The sequence below is a fragment of the Hyaena hyaena genome, unplaced genomic scaffold, assembly GCF_003009895.1.
Source record: "Hyaena hyaena isolate Hyena2069 unplaced genomic scaffold, ASM300989v1 scaffold_658, whole genome shotgun sequence".
Lineage (NCBI taxonomy): Eukaryota > Metazoa > Chordata > Mammalia > Carnivora > Hyaenidae > Hyaena > Hyaena hyaena.
This window is the reverse complement of record NW_024081288.1, coordinates 390,174-418,128: the sequence shown is the minus strand read 5'-3', so window position 1 is coordinate 418,128 and position 27,955 is coordinate 390,174. Positions and strand designations below refer to the sequence as shown.

At 41.5% G+C, this 27,955-nt stretch overlaps 1 protein-coding gene and 1 pseudogene across 7 annotated transcripts in view; one reads left to right on the top strand and one right to left on the bottom strand.

The window, feature by feature from the left end:
• LOC120219876 (regucalcin) overlaps positions 1–27,955 on the bottom strand; it is a 175,570-nt gene that overhangs the window by 138,218 nt on the left and 9,397 nt on the right. The gene's annotated exons all lie outside the window — the stretch shown is intronic.
• LOC120219877 lies at positions 27,304–27,785 on the top strand (annotated as a pseudogene).

The window sequence follows — 27,955 nt, the reverse complement described above, 5'->3', positions numbered from 1 at the left end:
AGAGGGATATATACAACTATATCTTTCAAGCTGGTGTGAGGTGGCTACATCACACAAAAATGCAATCAGCTGAATTTTCACTATCAATAAATTGCTAACTTGACTTATACAGATCAGACTTCAAGAGCCAGGTGACCTCAAGTCCATCCTTAAGTAGGGGTCGATCCTCCATATGAACAAGACTGGGTTTTGGCGTACCCCAAGTGGAAAGCCAGCCCTGGACTAAGATAAATTTCCCAAGGTGAAAGGCATATCACGCATGACATGAAAAAGCACAACATGCTTAAAATAAAATGAACAGACAAAAAAAACCCTATAAATAATTCTGTATATTAGACTACAGACTGGTATGAAAAACTGGTGAGCAGTGAGTTTGGGGAGCCAAGCTACGAATAGATTGTAAAGAGAGGCATGGGGAACTATACTCATGGGGGCACCCTTTTCTTTAATTCATTTAGTCATACCTATTCACATATTATCCATTTATTTAAAAAATGGAGCCTCAGTAAGAGATCAGGGAGCTGAGATTTGAACCCATGGACTGATTCCCACAACCATACCTCCCTACTATGTCTTGTTATTTCCATGGGAAGGTTGGGTGATGTAAGAAATCCCCTCCCCAATCCTGCCCACTGCCCCTGAAGTCCTCTACATTTACCTGAATGCCCAAAAAGGAGACTTTGGAATTTTTCTTTCAGGCCCAACTAGGAAATTTTACTATATCCCTTTGGGATCCATTTCAACAACTGCTAGAAATGCTGCCATCTTCTCCTAAACCCATCAGAGCAATACAGTCCTAATATTGTTTTTACTACCTATAACTAGCCACTACCAAATTTTGTTTAAAACGTTCTAAGTACTGAAGGAGCACCCTCTTAATCTTCTCTTTTGCAGAGCTAGTGATCATAATCTTTTACCTGCTACTCTGAAGTCTTGCTTTCCAACTATTTTTTTTTTTGTCATTCTTCTTGTTTTTCCAAGCCAGACACTCTTCTAAAAGGCATAGCCACTGTACCAACGCAGTTACCTGGTAGCTCTTATATGCTGTGCATCCAAGTATCTATCCAATTATTAGAAATACTGATGATGGAAAAGGAGTTCTCAAAAAAGGAGTAAGAATGATTAAGATGGTTAAAGAACTTTCTTAAAAAATTATTTAATCCTTACTTACTGAGATGCAAAAGACACCACTAGGGTGAATACAGGAATTAGAAATATAACATAAATCAAGTGTAAATTTAATAGTCTTTTGAAGCCTATGATTGATTCTGCCCCCTTCGCTACTGCCTACCCTAAGCAGCTACTGTATAAATGATTTACACAGGAGAAAGGTGACTATAATCGATAGTGATTTATGAAGACATGCAAGATACCCTATGATGACTTGTGGACCTAACCATGAACACTTTGCTGGAGGCTGAAAGTCCAGCAGGAGCCAATGAAACCAAGAACCGTGCAATTTGGATATAAATAAGCCCACAGGATACCAAGGCCTGAGGATATCTAGATTATACAATATTAAATATGTGTGTCTGGAGTGGTGGTTAGGTGTTGTTTTGACTGGACTGCCAATCTCACCTTAAACACAGGGAAAAAAAATTTCAGAAATGTTCAAAATTTTCATCCTCTGCTCCCTTTGACCTGGTTGATCTCTCTGGTCATTTAAAATTCAGCATAGCCACCACTTCTTACCGGAAGCTTTATTTAACACTCTCTCCTACTCCCAAGCTGTGTAAATGCCCTTACTAACCTCTACCATAATATTTAAACCTTGTAATTACCTGATTACTTGTATAGGTCTCCCACTGGACTCTAAATTCCTGGAAGGCAAGGAGTGTGTCATGTCTTCTCTCTGTATGCCTAGTACCTAGCCCAGTATTTGATGCCTAATAGCTCAGTGAGCATTTTTCAATGGAACTGGGTGGTATCATTTGCCCAAGGTCACAGATGCTGTACAGCAAAGGAAGCCTTGGCCCCAGGTCATCTTACTCTTCATCTATCAAGCTTTCCATTATATAATGTACTTGAAGAGTCACTCACAAAGAAGTCAAACATGATTCCAGAAAATGTATTCTATGGACAGACATTTTATTGATCTCTGAAGGACCAGCAAATGTGAATGGTCTAAATACACCAATCAAAAGGCAGAGATCAGCAGAGTATGTTAAAGAATACGATCCATTTATAGGCTATCTACCACAACTCACTTCAAATATAAGGAATTAAGTAGGATGGAAGTAAAGAAAAATGGGGAAAAAATAAGATGCAAAACATTACTCAAAAGCAAGCAAGAGTGGCATCAATAAAAAGAAAAGTCCATACGTGAAGAATACTAAATAATAATAGGCCAACCTACCAAGATATAGCAATCCTAAATATGTATGCACCAAAAAAACAAAAAAACACAAAACATCAGCTATAAAATATATGAAGCAAAAACTGGTTGAACTGAAAGGTAAAATAGACAAACCACAGTTACAGTTAGAGACTTCAACATTGTCTTCTTAACAACTGCTAGAGCCAATAGACAAAATCAGCAAGGAGACAGAGCTCAACATAATCAACCGCAGGATTTAACTGACACTTGTAGAACACTGCATCCAACAACAGTAGACTACATTCTTTTCAAGCACCCACTTAAAATATAGTGAGACAGTCTATAGCTTGGGCCACAAAACAAACTTAAAAAAAATTTAATAGGATTGATATCATATGGAGTGCATTCTCTGACCACAATGGAATAAACCGAGAAATCAGCAGCTGAAAGATAATAGGAAAATCTCCACACATTTGGAAACTAAATTATGTATTTCTAAATAAGCCATGGGTCACAGAGAAGTGTCAAGGGAAATTTTAAAAATACACTGAACTCGATGAAAATGAAAATACCACAACATACCCAAATTTTTGAGGCACAGATAAAGCACTACTGAGAGGGAAGTTTATAGCACTAAATGTTTATGTTAGAAAAGAAAAAAAGTCTTGGGGCACCTGGGCAACTCCATTGGGTTAAGAGTCCAATTCTTGATTTCAGCTCAGGCGATAATCTCACAGCCTGTGAGTTCGAGCCCTGCACTGGGTTCTATGCTGATGGCATGGAGCCTGAATGGGATTCTCTGTCTCTCTCTCAAGAATAAACATTAAAGTTACTGACTTAAAAAAAAGAAAGAAAACCTCAAATCAGTAATCTAAACTCCTACCTCCAGAAACTAGAAAAAGGAAGATAACAATCCTTGGACTAGGATTCAAAAGTAGGTGAAGATTTGGGAAGAATGAAAGTCAACTTCTATGAAGTACTAACACTGGATATGTAGGTCAACCACTTAGGCGTGAAGTGGGCAGAGGTTGTACCTGGCAGAATATCTGGGCGGGAAGACAAACTAATGCCAATATCTCAGACGAATATAGGAGATGGCATAGTTTAGGTAAAGGTAGAAATTAAGCTCTGGGCTTCCTATAGCAGCTGACCAGCTTTAAAAATCTCAAGGAGACAGAGGAATAGAAATGTATGCACAATAGGGCATATATTATACACACACACACGCACACACACACAAACCCACAGAGGGGCTCCACTTGAGCAGCTGATTAAGATACCAGTGGGATTCTCAGCTGTCAGGACATGCCTAGGAGCAGCCTACCTTACCAGGAATCTAGGTTCTTGAGGGAACAAGGAAGCTCCTAGTAAAGAAGGCAGTCCCGAGAGAACACAGCAGCTCACCAACATGACCTAGTGGTTCCCCAAAGCATGAGGGAGTAACGACTCAGAAAATGGCTGTAAAGCACCTTAAGTTACTCAGGCTTACCTAAAGCTCAGCTTTCAAGGGCTTGATTAAGAATCCCAGTCAGAGAGGGGCTTTCCAAAGAAACCTTAACAAGCTGATGTGCAACCCCTACAGGCCCCGAAGCTCTAGCTACAGCAGGAGGATGAGAGAGTCAAGAGCCTCACAGTACACATCAGTGCCCTTAACTAATCCAGTGGGTACCAGATGAGCGGGTCACCCACATGGGCAGAGTCAGGCACGTCAGTTGTATTAGCAACACTGGGGGCTGTGCCAACACAGGAGAACAGCCTCAAGGGACTGAGAGCACTAGCAGCCCAGCAAGGCTCCTGCCCCAGAGGCCACCAAAAGTACGAGAAGGAAAGGGAAGAGGAGGAGGTCGATGACACTGGGAGCCCTAGAATACCTAGTCAGGAAAACGCAGCAGACACCTCCAGGATTAGCGGCCGTATCTGAAGACTGCTCTGGAAGCTGGAGAAGCGGAACAGAGCTGGCAAAAGTCTGCAGAGTGACTGTTACCCAGACTCTGGTTTCACCTCCATGGCGGTATGGCCCATAGTATTTAGGACAGCTATGTTTCACAGTGGTAACAGACCCAGGAGTGAATGCAGTTTTAGCACATGCGCGCATGCGCGCGCGCGCACACACACACACTCTCTACATACATGTGCAGAGCACAAAGAGATATTTATTTTCCTGTCATCTAAAAGGTAAATTTCCAAATCAAGAGAATAATGTTTTCACCCTAAAATTTAATGTGTATAGTACATTTAAAATGAGTTGTTTCTAGGAACTCTGTGATAGGCAACTCACTTAAGAAGCTTAAATTTCAAGCAACAAAAGTTAACTTGGGCCTAAAAACATCTTTAAGTGCATGCATAGTACAGATGTGGCTCATCTGGTCCTTGAGACCGAGGGAAGAAGTGGGAGGAGAAACAGGCCATGGACATCTCAACAGACTTCTGATGCCAGCTGGCAAGGCAGGTACGCAGATGAGAGGAAAAGCCAACTATAGGGTAGGGGTGAGGGGCACCTGGGTGGCTCAGTCGACTAAGCGTCCAAATTCGGGTCAGGTCATGATCTCACCGCTTTTGAGCTCGAGTCCCATGTCCCACTCTGTGCTGACAGCTCAGAGCCTGGAACCTGCTTCGGATTCTGTTGTCTCCCTCTCTCTGACCCTCCCCTGCTTGCGCTCTGTCTCTTGCTCTCTCTCAAAAATAAATATTTAAGAAAGTGTATAGTGTAGGGGTGAGGGGCAATGGCAGGCTCTGCTCCTGGTCAGAGTTGGGATTTCCTCTACATTTAAAAGTGACTAGACATGGGACACCTGGGTGGTTCAGTCAGTTAAATGCCCAACTTTGATTTCTGCTCAGATCATGATCTCACAGTTCAGAAGATCAAGCCCTACACCAGGCTCTGTGTTGACAGTGTGGAGCCTGCTTGGTTGCCCTTTATTTTTTCCCTCAGCTTTACACACGTATAACTGACAAATAATATTATAATATTTAAAGTACACAATGTGATGATCTGATGTATATTATGAAAGGGCTCCCACCAAATTAACACATCCATTACCTCACGTGCTTTGTTTTCCTTCTGTGGTGAAAACACTGAAGTTCTACTCTTTCAGCAGCTTTCAAATATGTAATGCAGTACTGTTAACTGTGGTCACCATGCTGTACATTAGATCTCCAGAGTTTATTCATTTTATAACTGCAAATGCATACCCTTTTACCAACCTCTGTCCATTTCCTCCATTCCTCGGTTCTTGGCAACCACTATTCTACTCTGTTTCTAGTTCAACTTTAAAAAAATCACGTATCTAATAAGTGACACCGCGCAGTATGTGTCTTTCTGTGTGTGGCTTAGTTCACTTAGTATGGAGCCCTCCGGGTCCATTCGTGCTGTCACAGACAGCAGGGTTTCCTGAAGAGCTGACTTTAAAAGTACAGACAACGTGAAATATTGCTCTAGAACTAAAACTATTTAATATGCATTAAAAGACAAGTACTGTAATCATTTAGTAACTCTTATCTTCTACTTATACCTACGGCACGTATTCAAAGAGCAAAGTTTGAATTCTGGCTACCCTCTTCACACAGCTCAGATCAAGGACATTCTAACTCAACTCATTTAGACATCATTCTAAACCGGGAGTTAGCAAACTTTTTTCTGTAAAGGGCCAGAGAGTAAATATTTTCTGCTTTGCAGGCCATTTGGTCTGTGTCTTAGTTCTTCAATCCTGTCACCGCAGCACAAAAGAAACCATAGACAATATGTAAACAAATAGACATGGCTGTGTTCCGATGAACTTAAACTTCATTTATGGACACTGAAGCAAAGTGTTAAACTTCACTTATGGACACTGAAATTTGAACTTCATCTAAATTTCACATATCATGAAATACTCTTGATTTTTCCAACCATTTAAAAACAGGAAAAAAAATCCATTTTTAGCCTGTGGGCTGTATGAAAATAGGTAGTGGGCCAGATTCGGCTGGCAGGCTGTAATGTACCAATCCCTGCTCAAACCAAGACCTGATGCCTCCCAGAAGAAATTTAAAAATTCAGACTTTCCCTGATTAAAAAAAAAAAAAAAAAAGCAAAAGCAGACATTTCAAAACCAACATCTCACCATAAACTTCTGCTAAAGTTTCAGCTTGGGAGTAGGGGCAAACTCTGTAAGTGTATAGCAACATATTAGAGTGGAAAGGGAACTGGAAAACTGACTTAAAGACCTGCAGTTTACTAGGTATGTAAAGCTACAAAACTACTCCTTCTTTCTGGAGCTCAATTCCCCCCATCCTGGTCCATTTGCAATAATCTTCCACTTGCTTGAAAGGGAGCAGGAGTTATAACTATAATTTACTAAACTAATGTTAATTTTAGTCTGGGATACATAGCAAATATTTCTATTTCTATTATGTGCAGGTCCCTATGAAGCAAAGACATTTCAAAAGAAGTCTTTTATCATTATTATTCCAGTCTATTCTGGAATCTAGAGCCTACTTATGATACTCTGAATGGCCTGAGAAGTGAAAAACCCCAAACAGGAGAAACCCACAGAAATCCATACCCAGACATATCTAAATCAAACTACCAAACAAAAACACAAAGGGAAAAAACCTTTAAAGCAGCCAGACAAAAACCTTACATTATAGGAGTAACTATACACAGGATATGACAGAGGTCCCTGGTGTCAAAGCGACCTGAGGCCTCCCTCAAAAGAAATCGCTACGATCACCACCCTATCATTAAAAGCTCTATAGGAGGGATGCTAACATCCCATTTCCCCATCACATTCTAGATTGCAAAATGGGTGCTGGCGTATGGATTGAGATACTGTGCCGTGCCTTGCCTTGAAGGCTGTGCCATGAAGGCTGGCCCTTGCCTTGCCATGAAGAATTCACCATCTATAACCTATGGAGAATACTAGAAAAGTCTTATAAGGGGGAAATTGCCCAAAGCTGTAATTTAAGCAGTTAGTAGAGGACACTGACAGAAAACAGTATAAAGATAGAGAAATCCATCATGGTCTAAGCAACATTCCAACACGTGTGATCTTTACGGCCAACTTCTCTAGGAAACGGTCCCCAGTTGAATTTTAATTCAATTGGGTACTAGTTTCCACCAGTAATGAGTGGAGGTCCTACAGCCAGACAGCCAGACGTGGATAGACCAGAGATGTGAAGGGGATCACATTAGACCAATGAGAAGAAACCACACACAGGAGACAAGATGGGCAGCTGTCCTGGTGACTTAGGTGGCTGTCCCATGCCCAGACAACTTTGTTTAAGGACAGGAATAAAGAGAGGGCATCAAGTTTCTGGCTCTTATTACCATTCTGGCCATGGTACGAACTTCCAGCCAAAAGGCAGGCTTTCTCCTCCCCACAGAGTAGCCACGGGCTAGAGGCCTGCAGCCTGAGCAATCGACATGCAATATTCCAGAAATACCACACTCCTCGAAATGCCCCTGAATTGGAAGTAAAGGAAGAGAAGAGAAAGCATTAATCAAGTCTGTACTGAGGCTCAGAGTCCAGATGAGAAGACTGAGCCCCACTGGCACCCCATATTGGGTGCCAAATGATGTGGAAATGTTGGGGTTTGGAGCTGACAGCCAAGAAAGAATTCTTGAGATGTCTTCGGTGCAAAAAGGTGCTTGCTTTATTAAAGCACAGGGATAGGACCCATGGGCAGTAACAAGCACTGGGGTTGTGAGGAATGGCTGATTATACACTTTCAAGTTGGGAGGGGCTTAGGGACAGCATACGCCTCCAAGGTATTTTGTAAACAAGGTTTCTAGGACCCTGAGGGGGCTAGCTATTGTTAGGGAAAGGTCATTTATTTAGTAAGCTGAGTAACCCTTCAGTCACTGGGACCCTTCAGGTATTTATCAGCGGGCCATATGCTTGCAGGATGACTGCTAACCATATATTTGGAAGGTTAGAGATAAGGAAGTTTCCAAAGGACTTGAAAACTCAGACCTGGAGATCAGGATAGCGTTAAGCTAAGATTGGCTTTTGCCCTTTAGCAACGGTGTCACTGAGGCAGCTGAGCTCTTAGACAGAGGCCACTCTGCGTGTCTCAAGGACTTGTCAATGGGCTGTAAGTTGTCAGGAAATTTAACATTTTTTCTTTCGCGTTTGTTTGCCACATCATTTTATTGGGGTACAATAATTTGACATTACAGTGAGTTTTTTCATTAGAAACCATGAAGGTCAGAGGGAAATGCACAAAATGTTTGAAGTGAGGGGAAAAACGAACTGTCAACACATTAATTCTAGATCTAGCAAAAATATCCTTCAGAAATGAGAATTTATAGCCAGCAACCTGCTCTAAAAGAATTGCAATAGGAAGTTCTTTAGACAGTTGGAAAATTATAGCAAACAGTAGGGACAAAGGAACAGCAACATAAATGGGAAATAATTGGGTAAATATAATATTCTCTTGGTTCTTTAAAATATATTTGACAGCTGACAGCAAATATGATACTGTGTGGAAATAGGTGTAGGTGTAGTATAGGTGTACATGTAGTATAAAAACAAGTGCAACATAAAGGATGGAGGGTAAACGGTAACGTTTCTGCATTCTTCTTGAAGTGATAAAGTGTTGACGCTATGTAGATTGCGCAAAGATGTGTATTGTAAGTCCTAGTGAAACCACAAAAATATGCAGAGATGAACGCAAAAATCACAGGTAGCACTAAAAAGGTTCCAATAACCCCAAAGAAGGCAGGGAAGTGGGGAGGAAAAGGAAATAATAACAGATAAAGTGGGATATAGAGGGACATGACATAATGGTAAAAAGTTATTAACTCACCAAAAAGACTTAACAATCCTAAATGTGTACACACACCTAACAAGAATGCTTTAAAATATGTGAAACAGGGGCGCCTGGGTGGCTCAGTTGGTTAAGCATCCGACTTCGGCTCAGGTCATGATCTCACGGTTCGTGGGTTCGAGCCCCGCGTCGGGCTCTGTGCTGACAGCCAGCTCAGAGCCTAGAGTGAGTTTCAGATTCTGTGTCTCCCTCTCTCTCTGACCCTCCCCTGCTCATGCTCTCTCTCTCTCTCTCAGAAATAAATAAAACATTTGAAAAAATAAAAATAAAATATATGAAACAAAAACTGCCAAACCAAAAATTAGAAGTAGAAAAATCCAGAATTATACTTGGAGGCTTCAATACTCTTCTCTAATTAATACACAGAACTAGTAGACAGAAAATCAGCAAAAATATGTAAGAACTGAACATCATTATCAACTAAGTGGAATTAGTTGACATAATACATAATACTCTACCTGACAATAGCAGAATATATATTCTTTCAACAAGATTGACCATATCCTGGGTCATAAAACAAACCTCTAATATAAAAGAATTGAAATTAACAGTATGTTCCTGGACCATAAAGAAATTAAAACAGAAATCAACAACACAGAAATAGAGGAAAAGTTCCAAATGCTTGGATATTAGATAGCACACATCTAAATAATCCATGAGTCAAAGAGAAACTTAAAAAATTTTCTTGAGGGGGTGAGAAGAGAGAGCCCACATAAGTGGAGGAGGTGGGTAGAGGGGGAGTGAGGGAGGGGAGGCGGGGGGAGGGGGAGGGGGAGGGGGAGGGAACAAACCCTAAGTAGGCTCCATGCTCAGTATGGAGCCCAATGCAGAGCTTGATCCCGTAACTCTGGGATCATGACCTGAGCTGAAATCAAGAGTCAGATGCTCAACCAAATGAAACACACAGGTGCCCTTCAAAGAGAAACTTTCAAGAGAAATTAGAAAATATTCAGAACTACAAAAAAAGGAAAATACAACATAACCCAATTTGCGGGCTACAGCTGAAGCAGTGCTTAGAGGGAAATTTATAGCATTAAATGCTCTTTTAGGGGAAAAAAAACAGTCTCAAATAAACAATCTACACTTCCACCTTAGGGAACTAGAAAAAGAAGAGCAAAATAAATCCAAAGGAATCAGAACAAGGAAATAATCTAGATAAAGCAGAAATCAATGAAGCTGAAAAACAACAGAGAAACAAAAAAAAAAAAAAAACAGAAAAATCAATGAAAACAAAAGCTGGTTCTTTGAAAAAAATCAATAAAATTGATAAACCTCTAGCAAGATGGAGAAAAGGAGAGAGAACACTCAAATTAGCCATATGAAGAATGAAAGAGGAGATTATCACCATAGACTCTGCAAACACTTTAAGGATGACAAGGGGATAGGAGAAATAACTTTATGCATAGAAATTAGTCACCTTAAGTGAAATGGGACTGACTGCTCAAAAACCACAAACTACCAAAATTCCCTGAAGATGAAATAGATAACCCGAAAAATGCCTTATCTATTAAGGCATTCAAATTCAATTCACAGCTAAAAATCTTTTTAAAAAGAAATACTCAGGCCCAGATGATTTCACTGGCAAATTTCAACATACATTTCAAGATAAAATAACACCAAATCTGCAAGATCTCTTCCAGGAAACAGGAGAGGAGGGGATCCTTCCTAATAAATTTTATCAAGCCCTGATACCAAACCCAGACAGATGGAATACAAAAAAGAATACTACAGACCAAAATCCCTCACGAATATAGAAACAAACATCCCCAACAAAATATTAGCAAATCTAACAGCAACATATAAACCCTACAACAAGTGGAGTTTACCCTAGGAATGCAAGGCAGGTTCAATGTCTAAAAACCAATCAATGTAATCAACCATATTACATCTCTAAAAGAAAATCCACATGAGCATTTCTGCTGATGACAAAAGCATTTGTCAAAATTCAGCATGCACTCATGATAGAAACTCTCAGGAAACTAGGAATACAAGGGAACTTCCTCAACTGAATAAAAGAATGTAAAGATGACAGACTTGGGTGAAATAGGAGAAAAGATGCTCTTTTTCACTACTCTTATTTTTTAAAAAATGTTTTGAGTATAGCTGACATACAGTGTTATGTTACTACTCCTATTACATCACACTGGAAGTCCTGGCCTGTGCAATAAGGGATGGATAGATGGACGGACAGATGAATAAATAGAAAAATGAATGGTACACAGGGGTGCTTGGATGGCTCAGTTAGTAAAGCCTGCAACTCTAGAGCTCGAGGTTGTGAGTTCAAGCCCAGGTTGGGTGTAGAGACTACTTAAAAGTAAAATCTTTAAAATGTAATAGGGAGGGGCGCCTGGGTGGCTCAGTCGGCTCAGGTCATGATGTCAGAGTTCATGGGTTCGAGCCCCGCATCGGGCTCTGTGCTGACAGCTAGCTCAGAGCCTGGAGCCTGCTTCAGATTCTGTATCTCACTCTCTCTCTGACCCTCCCCTGCTCATGCTGTCTCTCTCTCTCTCTCAGAAATTAAAAAAAATTTTTTAATTAAAAAAATAAATAAGTTTAAAAAATGTTAATAGGGGCCCCTGGGTGAATCAGTCGGTTAAGCATTCAGCTCAGGTCATGATCTCACAGTTGTGAGATTGAGCCCCATGTGGGGCTCCATGCTTGGCATGTAGCCTGCTTAAGATTCTCTCTTAAGATTCCTTCTTCCTCTGCCCCTCCTCCACTCACATTCACTCTTTCTCAGGAAAAATGGGCACATAGATTGAAAGAAAGAAATGAAACTATTCCTACTCCTAAACAACATGACTGTTTGCTTAGAATACATCAGAGAATTTATTTTTTAAAAATCCTTTAACCATCAATTAGCAAGGGATCAGGATGTAAGGTCAACACAAAAATAAATCGTATTTCTATTGTGGTAGCAATAAACAGAAGCTGAATATTTAAAAAATATATACAATAGTTCTAAAGAAATAAAATATTTAGGTAGATCTCTAACAAAATATGTACAGGATCTACATTCTGAAAACTACAAAACACTAATGAAATAAATAAAAGAAAATCTAAATAAACGGTGAAATACACTATATTCATGTGGTGGAATGTTCAGCATATTAAAGATGTCAATTATCTCCAAATTCATCAGATTCATCATTAGATTTAACCCAGATTCAAGAAAAATCCCAGCAGCACTTTTTGTAAATACAGGCAAGTTGATTCTAAAGTTTATATAAAAAAAAAAAAAAAAGGCAAAAGGGCTAGAATAGCTAAAACAAATTTTAAAAGAATAGTTACAGAAATCACACTAAATGATTTTAAGGCTTACTATAAAGCTGTAGTAATCAAGACAGTGATATTGGTGAAGTGATAAAAACTGACCAATGGAACAAAACAGTTCAGATATCGACCCACATAAATATAGGCAACTGAGCTTTAACAAAGGTGCACAAACAACTTAAAGGAGGAAGGACAGTCTTTTGGACCAATGGTGCTGCAACAGTAAGATATCCATGTGTAAAAACGAGATCTCCACCTAAACTTCGCATCACATACAAAGATTAACGGGAAACAGGCATAAACCTAACTGTAAAACACAGAACTACAAAACTTTTATAAGAAAACAGGAGAAAATCTTCATGACCCAGAGTTAATAAGAGTCCTTAAAAGAAAAATGATAAACGGGACTTCATCAAGATTAAAATCTTAATTGGTAAGTGACACTGTTAAGAAAATGAAAAGCCAAGCCAAAGATGTAAAGAAAATATTTGTTAATAAATTATGTAACCAACAAAAGATTTTTATCCAGAGTATTAAAAAAAAAAAAAAAAAACACCTCTCAAAACTCAACAGTAAGAGGGGTACCCGGCTGGCTCAGTCAGAGGGGCATGTGACTCTTGATCTCAGGGTGGAGAGTTCAACCCCCACGCTGGATGTAGAGATTACTTAAAATAAATAAATATGGGGGCCTGGCTGGCTCAAATACTAGAGTGTATGACTCTTGATCTCAGGGTTGTAAGTTCAAACTCCAAATTAGGTGTAGAGATTACTTAAAAATATTTAAAATCTATATAAATAAATTTTTAAAAATTAAAAACACAACTCAACAGCAAGAAAACAAACCACCAAACTTAAAAATGAGTAAAATAGTTGAACAAATAATTCTCTCAACAAATACTTGAGCAAAACACTTCCCCCTCCGATGGGTTTAATAAAAGGCATGAATCTGCAGTCTGGCTTTTTAAAATTTTAAGGGTGGGAGCAATGTTCCTTCCAGCTACCTACACCCAAAGGCCGAAGGTGGCCCAACGTGTAATTTTTTCAAAAACACGTTAGAGTGAAATAATAAAGAACTTTGTTTCAACAATCACCAGGGAGAAAGTGCGTTGAAAAAATTCCCTCTACTTGTCCCATATCCCTAACCCACTCCACCCCCTCTTCTCTGTCGTTTTAGAATTTTGGTTCAGAATTCCTCTGCAGAGGATTCTCTGCGCCGCATGGAAAGCTGGCACTTTGGTCTCATATGAATGGGCACCGTACCTGGATAATTTCTGAAATTGAGTTATTACAGGATACTTGTTACATGCCTCTTTCAATAAAGTCATCAAGCTGATTCAGCTGTTAGTGAACCATGTTTTAACCTGCCCTTCCCATCTCACATGTTGTTTCAAATCTGTATATATTTAATACTCGATGGCCTCATAGATAATCAAGGTTTTATTAACGTGAAAAAGATCCACTCTTTTGTTTGATTCTTTGGGTGCTAACGGGGCAGGCTGCAACCCTTCTCCGTTTTCATCCTGGACAACTACAAATCAAGAATTGACATGGAGTAGCAGTGGAGCCTGCTTGAGGCGGAGGGTAGGGGTGGTCAGGCCTGAGCAGCGCCTAGTGCCTGCAACACACTGGGCATTCGTGGAATTGTTGATTTGATTATGCTGTTCAGTAGCATGAAAAGGAAAGTGTTAAAATAAAACCTGTTAGGGAAAAGGAGGCTCTATCAGAATGAGCCGCAGTGTATTTTGCCAAAGCTATTAGATTTTTGAGGCAGCTGGCAGTTTATCAATTTTTATTGCTTCAATATAGTTATTTTATGACCATTACTAGGAAAACTGGATTATAAGGAATAGCGTTTGACAGGAAAGAAGGGCCCAGCGTGAGTCTGTTTGCTCTGGATCTCCTAAAACAAAGGTTCTTAATGTCATCCTCTTGGCTTATAAACAGAACGATAACATGATAGGAAAGAGCATCAGTTTCTTATTTTGTGAGAGTAGTTCCAGAAAGTCTTTCTGCAGTCTTTTGCAGAGGTATCCAGTGTTTTTCCTGTGAAGACCTCTTCAGGTACCGGCATGATCACAAAGGTATTTCAGGTGCTGGTGCAGCATTAAAACCAGCTATCAGTAGTGGATTTCAGGGACTTTGTACAGGATGGGGCGTGAGGCACAGGCAATGCCGTAGGATGTTTTGGGCATCAAAAATATAATTTTCAAAATGAAAAACGGGACTGCCACAAATACAGGGCGAACACAGGTCAAAGACTACTTTATCTGTGAAAGAATCAGGATAATTCAGAGAATATTTGAGAGAGTTGGTATATACAAGCACCAAAATCAAACAAAGCCATGGAAGATAGCTAAATTGAGCAGAAAAGTGGTTAATGTCTACAGGCCAGCTCATCCGTACCCTCCGAGATTATTTCTTCTAACAAAAAGGATTTTCACATCTCTACCTGACAAAAATCTTTAAGCTAACATGTCACTTCCAAACAAAGATGCGATCCCGCAGAGAACTAAATAACCCTTGGGTGGGCCTCTTGCTGTTCCAGGAGAACAGCTGGAAAGAACATCTGGCCACCTTTCTGTATTATTTTTAAGTGTTAAGTAATTTCTATTAACAGAGGCCTAATAGTTTTACACCTGCGCAAGTCTTTGTAAGTAAAACGAAGGCTCTAGGGGACCAGCTTTTAGAATAGTGCGGTGGTGCTTCTACATTTTACTTTACCCAAGCATTCCAAAATATCATTTATTTACCTTTCAAACCAACCACAGGATCTTAGAAGTCACCTGAGGCCCAGCCACCTCTTCGGGCATGTATGCAGTCTTGACAGATGAGCCTGGAGCATTTGCGCGTGAGGAGGAAGGAAGCTAGTGTGAGCACTTATTACGTGCACGTTCAGTTTCAAAGGGCCAAGTTCCTTTTCTCACAGTAACATGTAACCTATACATTTAGTCACATTTGTCAAATAAATGGATTTCCTCAGCATAATTGCCTTGAATTATACCTTAATTCTAAAAATTTATACACAGCATAATTTATCCTGCTTCATGTACAACTCAAGTTTTGAAAAATGCATACAGTTGTAATTACCGCCACAAACAAGATACAGAACAGTTCTCCACAAGGAGATACCACTGTGTATCAGTCAGAATGGCTAGCATCAAAAAGGCAAGAGATAACAAGTGTCGGCAAGGATGTGGGGTAATGACAAGGATGTGCGCTACCGGTGGAAATGTAAATTAGTGCAGCCACTGTGGAAAACATTATGGAGGCTTCTCAAAAACTTAAAAATAGTAATACCATAAGACCCAGTAATTCCACTGTTGGATATCTACCCAAAGAAAACAAAAACTCTGCTTTGAAAAGATAAGTGCACTCCTATCTTTACAGCAGCATTATTTACAATGGCCAAGAAATGGAAGCGACTCAAATGTTCACCCATAGATGAATGGGTAAAGATGTGGTACTCTTTAGCAAATGGTGCTGGGAGAACTGGACATCAACATGCAAAAGAATGAAACTAGACCACTTTCTCACACCATACACAAAAATAAACTCAGAATGGATGAAAGACCTGAATGTGAGACAGGAAACCACCAAAACCCTAGAGGAGAAAGCAGGCAACAACCTCTCTGACCTCAGCTGCAGCAATTTCTTACTTGACACATCTCCAAAGGCAAGGGAATTAAAAGCAAAAATGAACTATTGGGACCTCATCAAGATAAAAAGCTTCTGCACAGCAAAGGAAACAATCAACAAAACTAAAAGGAAACCCACGGAAAGGGGAAAGAAAGTTGCAAATGACATATCAGATAAAGGGCTAGTATTCAAAAGCTATAAGGAACTCCCCAAACTCCATACCCGAAAAACAAATAATCCAGTGAAGAAATGAGAAGACATGAATAGACACTTCTCCAAAGAGGACATCCAGATGGCCAACAGACACATGAAACGAGCTCAGCATCCCTCCTCATCAGGGAAATACAAATCAAAGTCACACTGAGATACCATCTCACACCGGTCAGAGCGCTAAAATGAACAAATCAGGAAGCTATATACGCTGGTGAAGATGTGGAGAAACGGGAACCCTCTTGCACTGTTGGTGGGAATGTAAACTGGTGCAGCCCCTCTGGAAAACAGTGTGGAGGTTCCTCAAAAAATTAACCATAGAACTCCCCTATGACCCAGCAGCAGCACTGCTAGGAATTCACCCAAGGGATACAGGAGTGCTGATGCATAGGGGCACATGGATCCCAATGCTCATACAGCACTTTCAACAATAGCCAAATCATGGAGAGAACCTAAATGTCCATCAACTGATGAAGAGATAAAGATGTGGTTTATATATACAATGGACTACTACATGGCAATGAGAAAGAATGAAATCCTGCCATTTGCAGCAACGTGGATGGAATTGGAAGGTATTATGCTAAGTGGAATAAGTCAGTCAGAGAAAGACAGATACCATATGTTTTCAGTCATATGTGGAACCTGAGAAACTTAACAGAAGATCACCAGGGAGGGGAAGGGGAAAAATATAGTTACAAACAGAGGGAGGGGGGCAAACCGTAAGAGACTCTTAAATATAGAGAACAAACTGAGGGTGGATGGGGGTGAGGGAGAGGGGAAAGTGGGTGATAGGCATTGAGTAAGGCACTTGTTGGGATGAGCACTGGATGTTGTACGGAAGCCAATTTGACAATAAATTATATTAAAAAATACTAAGACTTAAAATAAATAAAAAATTTAAAAAGTAAAAAAAAAGATGCGCTATATACAATGGAATATTATACAGCCAAAAAAAGGATGAAATCCTGCCATGTGCAACAAGGATGGACCTAGAAGGTATGATGTGAAGTGAAATTAAACAAAATAAACGAGCAAACAAGAAAAAAAAAAAAAGAGAGACCAACCCCCCCGCCCCCCCCCCCGAGTCTCAAATACAAAGAACAAACCAGTAGCTGCCAAAGGGGAAGTGGGTAGGGGTCTGAGTGAAATAGATAAAAGGGATTAAGAGGTAAAAAAAAAAAAATTCCAGTTATCAAACAAATAAGTCACAGAGATGATAAGTACACCTTCGGGAATACAGTCAATAATACGGTATTAACACTGTATGGTAACAGATGGTGAGTACACTTACTGTGGTGAGCACTGAATAATACACAGAATTGTTGAATCACTATGTTGTACACCTGAAACTAATATAACATTGTGTGTCAATTATATCTTAGTAATTTTTTTTCAAAAAACTGGCAGCCCTACAAAAAAGATATAGAACAGTTCCAAGCATAAGGGCTTTTCAAATATCAATTAATCAACAAGTACTTATCAACTACAGATATGTCCAGTGGTCACTGGTTAGGCTTTGGGGATAGCAGGAAAGTGTGAAAAGGCAGAAGTGAAAGATTATGCCTGTCTCCAAAGAACTTCCACAGTCTAATCAGTGAAGTAGACACATGCACGAAGCACAAATTAGCAATCTACTAGGTAATAATCTGCATGAGATGTGGGTTCTGGTATTGATACTGCCGACATATGACCTTAGGAAGCCATTTTTTATGGTTATTTCTTATCTGGGCATTCCTTTCCTCATTCATGACTCAAAGGGGTTGTCTGAGACGATCTCTAAGGTCTCTCCTAATTATAAGCACATGTGAATCGGGTAGGAGCGTTAAAAGTGATGGTGGAAGGCTGGAGAGTTGCGAACAGCTTTACGGCATTCAGGCGTCCGTGGGTTGACCCTACAGTGTTAGCGAACAAGGGTAAGTGGTAAGGGATGCCGCGGTGAGCTGAGAGGTATGACCTGGCACGGGTCTGTGAAGGGAGCAAATGGATGGATGCTGGTCCTGTGGAGCACAGAAAGACTGCAAGGCGTTATTCTGGAAGACAGCGTTGAGCCCAAGCTCTGAACTGTTTGGGCACCAGGGAGAGACAAGGAGGTTTGAAAGCTTACTTGTCTATTAAGTAGAGGGGAGTGACACCATGAGGACAGTGATCCACAAAAATCTTTTAAAGAAAACCTTCCATGGGCATGTCTTCTAGGCCCTGGGAATATAACACTACAAACCATGCCCTTTCACTTATTTACTGCTGCATAGTAAATCATCCCCAAACTTAGTGTCTTAAAATAACAACCATCTCATGTGCTCACAATGCTGTGGGTCAGCAACCTGCGGTAGAATCAGCTAGGTGGTTCTTCTGTTACTCTTTCCTAGGGTCCCTCATATGGTCAGTCATCTGGCAATGTGACTGGGTCTCCCGTCTGCCTTCAGGTCTACTGGCTGGCTGCTGACTGGCCCTCTCTTGCCACGTCATCTCTCCCTTTAGCAGGCTAGTTGGACTTCTTCATAAGGGTGCTTCAGGGCGCCTAGGGAGCAAGGGGAAAGCTACAAGGCTTTGAGACCTAGGCTCAGAAGTCATGCAGAACTACTGACGCTGCATTTTACTCGACAAAGCAAGTTACAAGAACAGCTCAGATTCAGGGAGTAGAGAAACAGACTCTACCTTGAGGGGAGGGGCTGCAAAGTCACATACATACATAGGTACATACATACAGAAATGAAAGGACTCTGTGGCCATTAACCATTCTATCACACCATCCCGTTTGGGAAAATGAGTGCCGAGCACATTAAATCCCATGGGCCTTCAAAGACGGAAGGTACCACTGAGATAAAAGAAGATAAGCTTCTGAGTAGGTACTGAGGAATGTACAGGATGGAAGGAACCCAGAGGAATGTGGAGAACTTCAGGCAAAGGCAGTACACACAGAGCGGCAGGATGACTCAGGGTATGTTTAGATCTAGACTGCAAGGTCGGGTGGGTGGAGTGGGTAGAGAAGAGGATTTGAAAAGTTAAGAGGTAAGGATGGTGGGAAAGGTTATGATTGGATGTGGAAGACCTTAACTGCTAGGCTTTCAGGAATACAGACACTGGCCACTGTGCAGTGAGCAGCAAGGAGTCAGTGGTGGCCTGGTGGTACAGGGAGGCGGCCTTCAGGACCTGCATCTCCATGGACAGCAGTCCGGAAGGAAGTTGAACTGGGTATGGAGTATAGTGGCATAGAGATCCTGGCAAGAAAGCAGCCTAGGGACGGTTTCCCTAAAGGCAAGTGCCTACATGGGTCCTCTTCAAGGCGTTAAAGGGCACAAGTGAGCTTTTACAGCTAGGTTTAGAGGTAGAAAAAGTGTTTATACTGGATTTAAATTGGGTATCCCAGAGAGAGCTAAATTTAGGCTCATCTCTCTCTCTCTCTCTCTCACACACACACACACACACACTCCCCTCTCCTGTGTAAGATACGTCTCATGTGAGACAAGTACAATACAGCTGTTTACAACGCTTTGTCTGTATTTGAAAAAAATTCCTAGCCCTCTGTTACAGCGTAATGGGAAAAGAACTACGGGAACTACGGGGAAGGCTAGACACCATGAGCCAGGAAAGGGCTGCCTGCAGTCTGTGCTACGAGCCATGCCCTGCCCAGGCAGACTAGAGAGCCGCCCTTTCCACAGTGGCAGCGCGGCAAAGCACCCGCTTTCTTCGAACAGTCCACAAGATACATACTGATTTCTCAAACTATCACTTCCCGCAAGCCTTATGTGGCCATTAGAACATGTTACATGTAATGTTTAAACACAAAATGGGAGCAGATGTTTAGTTTGCTAATTAAATAGCAGGCGGCAATTCTCTTTCAGGTATTTGTGGGAGACAGGATGTGAAGAATCTGAGGGCTTCCTACCACTCTGGGAATAGCAGTCTAGTTGTATGACTTTCAGGTCATGTATATATGGAACAGGTCACAGAGTAAGGACGCATGGCATCGGGTGACAAAGTGAAAAGACAAGACACGATTTAATGAGGAAATATGGAGTACAAGATGGCGTCCAAACGAGCGGGTGTTGAGGCATGGGGACGTCTCTTGCTGGGCTACAATATGCAAGAAATGGCCCAGGCAGGATTGGCAGGGCAAAGAGGGAAGGATGTTCCAACTGTGAGGAAAGGCTCCAGGTACACCTGAGTGCTGGATGGTGGTGCTACCTGGGGAGGGGAGGCAGTGAGGACAGTTTAGAGAGGACATCCTAGACTTCTCGTTCCACCCAGCTAGCTCCCCTGAAAGCCCAGGTGAAGAACTGTCCTCAGTTGACAGACCGTGACATGTGAATACGTTACAAAACAACTGAACAGAGGAGAGAAGGAAGGACACTTAGGTTCCTCTTCACGCATACTGGCTTTCATTCACTGCATGGTAGGTGAATGAGTAGGCCTGCGTGTGCGCCTCACAGGACAGGGAGTTCTCCAGGGGAAAACACATCCCCTTTGCCCTTGGTGCTCTCTCAGACTGAGCCAGACCATACTATAGAGCAAGTTATGCAAGAAAGGGGCCTCTTGCATTTTCTAACGACACAGTGCTCTAGGGAGAGATTTACTCAGGCACACGGAGTTTTGCAATTCTCTCAAGACTGGGGAGGTTTCCTGTAAAAAGATGTGTTTCAAGATAGGATCTGAGAAATCACAGACGGCCCACATCACAGGGGCTCCAAGAAATCACGTCTCGTCAGTGTCCTCAACAGGTACCTTTAAGAAAGTATAGGGGCGCCTGGGTGGCTTAGTCAGTTAAGCGTCCGACTTTCACTTAGGTCATGATCTCGCGGTTCGTGGGTTCGAGCCCCGGGTCGGGCTCTGTGCTGACTGCCAGCTCAGAGCCTGGAGCCTGATTCGGAGTCTGTGACTCCCTCTCTCTCTGACCCTCCCCTGCTCACGCTGTCTCTCTCTCTCTCCTAGAAATAAATAAAAATATTTAAAAAAAAAAGACAGTATAAAAACAACGCTTGGTGATGATCCAAATTTCTTATCTTGTGGGGAGGTACTCCGGTTTATACACTTGAGGAATGCCTATCCTGGGCTTGGTATACAGCAAGCACTAAATGAATGTTAGTTGATGCTGAGGTAGTTTTTGCAGCCTCTTCACTAAGTATAGCAGTGTACTAAATTTTGGTGAACATGAATCTTTAACATTGAGAGGGCAAGTAAAATCAAAAACGGGCACGCGATCCAATCTTTGGGTATTACAGAGGACTCCCATACACATGGTCCTGAACTTTTTCACCACTAAAGCAAACTTTTAAAATTTCCCCTAGAGACGGCATTGCTTTGAAGGCTTGCCTACTAAACACATCACACTTATGGATTACTTAATTCTCCTATTTTAATTAAAGATGAATGTTTCTGACAAGGCTCCGTTAAACATGAAATAATAATAATAACATCTGGTATGCCAGACATTGCTCAGCATTTTACCCTTAACCTGCCATTAATTCCACACACCAGTCCCAGTGGTTACCATCATTAACTTCATTTTACAAAGAGGAAACTGGGACACCAAGAGGTTAAACTCACTAAAGGTTGCAGAACTAGTAAGAAAGAACCAAAAGCATGATTCAAACAACTTGAGTCTCCACTACTCTATCCATTCTAGCATTAAAACTCCAGCGAACTAGTTTTACTATGAACATTAGTATAACTACCAATCTCATGCTCAGGTATTTGGCTTAAAAATGCAAATATATGTGCATATAAATATTTGCACATGCATTCTTATGGCAGCTCTACTTATAATTAGCAAAAACTGGTAACAACCCAAATGTGGTACATTTTTGCAATAGAATGCTACTCAACAATAAAAAAGGAACTAACTATTGATATACACAGCTTGGATGAATCTCAAAAGCATTACGGTGAGTAGGGAAAAAAGCAAGACTCAAAAGATTACATTCAGTCTGACTCCATTTATACGACATCCTCAAAGTGATAAAACTAGTGATGGAGCACAGATCAGCGGCTGCCAAGGGGGGGGGCGGGGGATGAGAAAACTGTGACCGAAGAGGTAACATAAAGGAGTTTTAGGGGGTGATAAAATGGCTTTGTACCCGGATTATGATGGTGGTTACACTGATCTATACATTTATCAAAATCCACAAGACTATGCATATCCCCCAAAAGTCGATTTTACTGGATGATAATTAAAGAAGAGGGTAATAGGCCATCCTCTTTTTGGTCAATACTAATTTCTGTATTTTCCATTTACTCACAATACAGTTCTACCTATGACTAACAGTTCTCAGATTTAAAAATGAAAAGAGCTACACTACAACATGAAGCAAAGAACCATTAACGGGCCACACGTCCAAACTGAAAGATGAGCTATCCCCTTAAACAAACATTCCTTAAAAGTTCAATAAATTTGTGTGCTTAGTCCCTTAAAAATACAGGTCTTTCAGCAAATTATTAGATGGCATGCTATCTGACACAGCAATTTGCATAGTAAAACAAAAATAAGCAATCAAAATTAACCCTCAGAAGGATAATGTGATGAAATGAGGATGTTCTAAGGATGTCACGGACAACCATGGCTCTTTCTACAACTTTTCCATTTTTACTAGAATGCATCTCTAGTGTATCTCTAGTATAAGTAAAAACAGAATTAAAAAATTTTTTAAATCCTTCTAGATTGAAATGGAGATATCTCCCAAGGTGCAATATCCTTCCATCCAAAGGGTTTCCACTGCCTTTGAGAACCTCTTGGTTACTCCACTTACCAGGTCACGCTTGTATTCTACTCAACACCTACTGCCTCACCTACAGCACAGTGGGCACTTAAATATCTGCTGACCTGAACTGAACTGCACCTGGAAATGTGGGGAATAAAAATGGCAAACACGTGGTTACTAACAAAACTATACTGTGGAAAGACCAAATCAAGCTCTAATTTTGAAATGAGGCAAATTATTTCTGAGTGCTAATGATGCTCTTGATAATTAGGAAGGCAGATACAGAATTCTGAAAGGGAGCAAGACAAACATATAACATACTGCCAGTGGTGCAGAGGTTTTCTTTTAATGTTTGCTTTTGAGAGAGTGCGTGCACGGAGGGGTTGAGAAACAGGAAGACAGAGGATCCTATGTGGGCTCCACACTGATGACCACAGAGCCGGATGCGGGGTTCAAATCCTCAAACTGTGAGATCACGACCTGAGCCGAAGTCGGACACTTAACCAACTGAGCCACCCAGGCACCCCTTGAAGACTAAAATATGCAGAACTCAAACGCAAATCAATTATTCCTGGCTCCCTAGCCATAAAACCAGAGCATGCAAAGAGGTGAGAAAAAGAGAGGAAAAACTGACCTGTAACTGAGTTTCTATGGGCCCTGCACTGCATTAGACATTTATATAGATTGAAACTTATTTTAGGGCTCCGGTTTTGGCTGATTTGTAAAGGACTGGAAAGCCATCATTCTCACCATTACGAGAAAGAAGCTAGACAAACTGAAAAAACCAAGGACTCTTCTTGGACCTATGAGAGACCTGAATACAGGCCAAACCACCATCCGGATATCTGAAGAGACGGACGCCTGCAGGAAGGCACAGGATCTGAGCATGTAAACTGGTACAAAGATTAAACCAGAAATTCTAACAAATTACCAAAGGTCAGAGTATGGGATGTCATGAGAGTACGAGGCTCCTAGGCTCTACATGGGGTGGAGGAATTCCCATCCTCTTACAAGTTTTTCCTACAGGAATCCCGCCAGGCTCTTAGAGAAAGAATCGGGGAAAATCCCAGAGAAAGCTCCCATCCCAGTGCTGGCTGGCTGAGGAAAACAACACCCACTGTGAAATCCACCCAGACCCCTTTCCTTTATCTCCAGTACAGAACAAAAGGCTTAATCTGTAGGGGGAAGGGCTTAAAACCCTCGGCTTAAGGACACTGGTGGATACTCACTGCAGCTGGGGAAGAGGAAGACAGGAAAAAGAAAAAGCTTCCCCCCTGGAGGATGAGCAGGCATTCGAGCAGGCATTCTTGTAAAGGACACACTCAAGACCCAGGCTCCAATACCTGCCTAAGTCTGAGGTTTAATCAAGTCATCAGAAAACTCCCTCCTCCCCCACCATCCACCACCTGGCAAACCAGCTATGTGGTTAGTAAGAGTGGGATACAGCTGGGAGGGCTGTAAGAGACAGCTCTCGGGACACAGCACAAAGGAAAAACCCGAAGCCAAGCAGGAGTCAAAAAAGAAGGTATCACTAGAGGAGTCCGCAATCTCTGGTGCCCTACCAAAACCAAATACCAAACACCAGCCAGCTCCTGACTCGATGAACTCAAATCCTCACACCAGAGGCCTAGCAGAAGGACACCTGTTTTCTTCTCCAAACACATCAAATATTTACCTCAGTATCTCCTGCCCATGTGCACTTTCAAAAGCTTTCAACAGCTTTTCAGCCACATTCAGCTTCTCATGAGACATAGTCAAAGGCAAGAAAATATTCCAACTGACAAAGCAATCATCAAATTTAGACTCCATATGAATACAGATGTTGGGACTATCTAGAATGAAATTTAAAAGAATTACGACTAATATATTAAAGACTCTAGTGGGAGAGTTGCATGGCTGGCAACATGCAAGACCAGATGAATAATTTCAGCAAAAAGACAAAAAGTGGAAGAAAGAAATCGAAATGACAGAAGTAAAAAAACCCAAAAAAGGGGCGCCTGGGTGGCTTAGTCGGTTAAGCGTCCGACTTTCGCTTGGGTCATGATCTCGCGGTTCGTGGGTTCGAGCCCCGTGTCGGGCTCTGTGCTGACTGCCAGCTCAGAGCCTGGAGCCTGTTTCAGTCTGTGACTCCCTCTCTCTCTGACCCTCCCCTGCTCATGCTGTCTCTATCTCTCTCCTAGAAATAAATAAGACATTAAAAAAAAATTTAAAAAAAAAAAAAACCCAAAAAACCCAACATGCTCAAAAAAAGGAAAAAAAGAAAAAGCCCAACATGCTAAGCAGATTAGACACAGCCAAGGAAAGATTCTGTGAGCATGACAATCAAGTATTGGTGAGATCAGTAAAAATTAAAATAAAGAGAGACAAAAGAGTGAAAAAATAGAACACAGCATACAAGGACTGTGGGGAAATATCAAACAGTGTAACATACTCGTAAATTGGAATTCCAGAGGAATAAAAAAAACAGAGAATGGAGTACAAGAATGATTTGAAAAAAAAAAATGAGAACTCTCCAAAATTAGTGACAGACAACAATACACAGACACAAGAAGCTCAGAAGAACACCAAGCAGGATAAATGACAAAATAAAAAAAAGCTACATCCAGGCAAAAACCAAGAGCCTGAAGGCAGTCAGAGGAAAAAAGACCCATTAACTATAGAGAGAAACCGGACAAAAATTGCAGCCGACTTATCAGAAACCACGCAAGCAAGGCAACGCTGGAATAATACGTTGCAAAGGAAAAGAATGGCCAACTCAGAATTCCACATCCCACCAAAATGTCCTTCAGAAGGGAAGCAACCAATAAAGACTCTCAAAAGCAAAGAATCTGCCATCGGCACACCTGGCACAAAAGGAACGTTAAGGAAAAACTTCAGGCAGAAATTGATGATTAGGGTAGGAGCTTGGATTAGCATAAAGAAATACAGAACACTGGAAAAGTAATAAATGAAGATTGAGTGTAATATTTTATTTTCAAAATGTTTGAAAAGCCAATTTTCAAGACACCAGCCAAGGGTCAATCTTCTAAGAAGGCCTGCTAAAAGGAGCAAGCAGCATCAGGACTGCTATGCTAACTCTTTTCAGCACTATAGCGTATATATATTTTAAAAACATACAACTAACACTTAATGGTGAGAGATGGAATGTTTTTCAAGATTGGAACAACTTAAGGATGTCCTCTCTCACCACTGCAATTTTGGGAGAAGAGGAAAAAAGAGTACTCCTATTACCTCATTTTAAGACTTACTAAAAAGCTACAGTAAAATCAAGACAGTGTGTTAATAGCACAATAATGGACACACAGATCAATGCAACAGAATAGAGAGAGGCCAGAAACAGACCCACACAGGCACAGTCACACTTCTGACACAGGTGCAAAAGCAGTATTAATGGAGAAAGGATAGTCTTTTCAACAAATGTTCTGGAACTCCTGGACATCCATATGCAGGAAAATGAAACTTCACACACACCTCACCTGGTGGGAATGCAAAATGGTAGAACCACTTTGGAAGACGGTTTGACAGTTTCTTATAAAAACTCATCAGTCCCACTCCTAGGTATTTAATCAAATGAACTAAAACACTTATGTTTCACCAAAAATCTGTATGCTAATGTTTACTGCGGCTTTATTCATGAGCACCAAGAAACTGGAAGCAGCCAAGTCATCCTTCAATGGGTAACTGTACGGACTGTGGTACACCCATGCAATGGAATGCTATTCAGCGATAAAAAGGAACAGGCTATTAATTCACATAAAATGGATGAATCAAGCAAAAGAAGCCAGACCAAAGAAGGCTATATATTGTTATGATTCCACTCATATGAAATTCTGGAAAAGGCAGGACCTTAGCTAAAAATTCAGGAGTACACGGAGGCATTTCTATGAAACAAAACTGACTGGATACGTGTATTTTTCTAACAGCGACAGCTGTTGGGAGGGAGTCCATGGAAGGTCACGTCACCGTCACCATATACCATCTCTTTTTAAAATAAATTTGGTTTTTAAAATAGGGTAATGTATCCACATGGCTTAAAATTCAAAAGGTACTGGGGCGCCTGGGTGGCTTAGTCGGTTAAGTGTCCGACTTTCGCTTAGGTCATGATCTCGCGGTTTGTGGGTTCGGGCCCGCGTCGGGCTCTGTGCTGACTGCCGGCTCAGAGCCTGGAGCCTGTTTCGGTCTGTGACTCCCTCTCTCCCTGACCCTCCCCTGCTCACGCTGTCTCTCTCTCCTAGAAATAAAAAAAAAAAAAAAATTAAAAAAAAAATTAAAAAGGTACTTTTGACTTTCAGCTTGGAGGTGGTGAAGGTGCAACTCTCTTTGGTCCTCCCAAATCGGGGTTATCTGACACCAGCCACCTCTACCATGCCGCCTAAGTTCGACCCCAACAAGATCAAAGCTGTGTACTGTGTACCTAAGGTGCACTGGTGGGGAAGTCAGTGCCTTGTCTGTCTGGGCTGCAAAGACTGGCCCCCTGGGTCTGTCTCCAAAAAAGGTTGGTGATGACACTGCCTAGGCAACCAGAGATTGGGAGGGTCTGCGGACTACAGTGAAAATGACCACTCAGAACAGACAGGCCCAAACTGAAGTGGCACCTTCTGCCTCTGCCCTGATTATCGAAGCCCTTAAGGTACAGCCAAGAGACAGAGACAGGCAGAAAAACATTAAGCACAGTGGAAATATCACTTTTGAGGAGACTGGAAACCTTGCCCAGCAGAAGCAGCACCGATCTCTAGCCAGAGATCCTGGGGACCGCCCAATCTGTGGTCTGCGATGTTGATGGCTGCCCCCCTCATGACATTACAGATAACACCAATAGTGGTGCGGTGGAAGGCCCAGCTAGTTAAGAACTACCAAAGAAGGGGCGCCTGGGTGGCTTAGTCGGTTAAGCGTCCGACTTTCGCTTAGGTCATGATCTCGCGGTTCGTGGGTTCGAGCCCCGCATCGGGCTCTGTGCTGACTGCCAGCTCGGAGCCTGGAGCCTGTTTCAGTCTGTGACTCCCTCTCTCTCTGGCCC